Source organism: Rattus rattus, chromosome 14 (genome assembly GCF_011064425.1).
Source record: "Rattus rattus isolate New Zealand chromosome 14, Rrattus_CSIRO_v1, whole genome shotgun sequence".
Classification (NCBI taxonomy): domain Eukaryota; kingdom Metazoa; phylum Chordata; class Mammalia; order Rodentia; family Muridae; genus Rattus; species Rattus rattus.
In genome coordinates, this window is record NC_046167.1 from 184,747 (window position 1) to 186,945 (window position 2,199).

General features: G+C 43.7%; 1 pseudogene; it reads left to right on the top strand.

Moving 5' to 3' along the window:
* The window catches only part of LOC116883907, a 418-nt pseudogene extending 57 nt beyond the window's left edge, over positions 1–361 (top strand).
* The last annotated feature ends 1,838 nt before the right edge of the window (positions 362–2,199 follow it).

The following is a 2,199-nucleotide window of genomic DNA, read 5'->3' on the forward strand; positions in this document are numbered from 1 at the left end:
AAATCTTTCCTAACACCCAGGTTGATGAAGCTAATTTATTGACTTGGCAAGGGTTTATTGTTCCTGACAGCCCTCCATACGATACCTTCAGAATTGAAATCAACTTTCCGCAGAGCATCCCTTCAAACCACCCAACATCACATTTAAAGCAAAGATCTACCACCCTGACATCGATGAGAATGGGCACGTCTGTCTGCCAGTCATTAGTGCTGAAAACTGGAACCTAGCAACCAAGACTGACCAAGTAACTCAGTCCCTCATAACACTGGTGAACAAGCCCCAGCCTGAGCATCCACTCCTGGTTGATCTAGCTGAAGAATACTCTAAGGAACATAAAATATTCTGTAAGAATACTTCAGATATATATATATATATATATATATATATATATATATATATATTAAAGTGACTTGTGGAACAAAATCTACCATGCATAATTCTAACAAGTTTGAGCAGAGACCTGGAGCAGTACATTCGGGTACCCCACAAAGCACTGATCTGGAAAATCGACATGTGCCACCAACTGGCATCCGATTGTGGCAGTTATGAACTTTCTATAGTTTTCTTAATCAAAAGTGGTCTAGGTAACCCGTAAAGGATTTAAAAATTCAGATGCCCTAAAAAAAAAAAAAAAGAAAGAAAGAAAGAAAAAATAGCACCTCCTAATGAAATTTCCACTGTTTTGTGCATTAATTTCAAAGATTCTACAAGGAAACAAGGCACAGTTGACCACGGAGGGAACTAAAGCTCAAGGTTCCAAAGTGGGACCTGACGAGACGAGACTGTGGAAAAGTTAAATGTATGATTTAAATAAATATAAGCTGAGGTGATTTGCATAACAATTGGCATCCATTTTGGCACTGGCCAGTATTTATGGAAAGGGGGATTGTGGTGGTTTGTGTCTGTGCTTATGTGAAGCCTGGCTAGCGGTGCAGAGGAGTGAAGAACTGGACTGCATCAGAAGTGGTCTTCTGAGCTGGCTTTCTGGATTTCCTTTGAACTCTTTTTCAACATTATGCTATGCAGCAGCTCGCCTTTGTTGGTAGAAGGAAAAGGAAAAACACAGGAGACTGGGCTTTAGTTTCTAAATTAAAGCTCTGCTGGGCTGATTGCTCAAGTGGCTTTTCAAAGGCAAAACAAGTGGGGACATTAAAATTCCTGTTTCTATTGGACTACGAAATGAGCCCACCACCATCGCCACCTGTTTCTTTTTTTTTTTCTTTTCTTTTCTCTTTGTTTTTTTCATTCTCAATACTAAATAGAGCCGGTTTCAATGTATCTTACAGACACCTTAAACAGTCTCGAGGGTTTTTGTTTTGGTTTGTTTTTGTTTTTTGTTTTGTTTTTCCTCCCCAATTTGATTGGCATTTAGAGACGATAACGGGAAATGAAATGCAAACATCCAGACGGGGAATACGACGAGGGGTCTTTTGTCATTACATTTCTGAACCGGAGGTTCTGAGTCCTCAACCTTCCACATTTTTCTTGACAGTGAACCCAAGGTTCAGAAGTTAAACCCGCTGAAGTCCCGCCCTTTTTATACTACCCTGTGCTGCCCCTACCGTTAGATGGAGAAACTGCAGGTAAAGGTTAGAGGCGAGAAGGTGATCACGGGAGGGTAAGGTTTAACGACCTGAGTCCAGATGCTTAAAGTTTTAACTGAAGAAAACGCAAGCAACAAAAACGCACTCTTGTTCTAGAATGAGCTGCCGCTAAGTACCTATCAAGCTCAAGAACATAGATCGATCTCCCCTCCCCCATCTCCTTCCACGGAATGGAAAGGATTGTCGCCCTGAAACATTTCCTGAGCCAGCTCTTTTACAACACACTTTCTCTTTTGGGTCTAGGAGTTCTTTCTTCCCTACCCTTTCTCTCGACGTGAGGTCAAGTCATTTTGGCACCTCAGATAGACAGGAACGATAACACCCTTATGCTCGCACACGTCCAGAGGACCACCCCTGTCACCTCCTTCCTAGTTACACACAGTAGGAAACCCTGGAGGATAGTTGGAGGGACGTTCTTTTGAGCGCGCTGACGAACAGCTATAGAAAAAGAGGAGGAAATAGAGGGGAGGGTGTCTGTTGCCCTAGTGGGGGCGCGGAGTGCGAACGCGGCACACGTCGGCCACTGCCGGTCCGGGTGACAACTGGCAGAGTCCGCAGCCGGACCGGGATGTGCGGGGTGGGTAAAGGCAGCGCT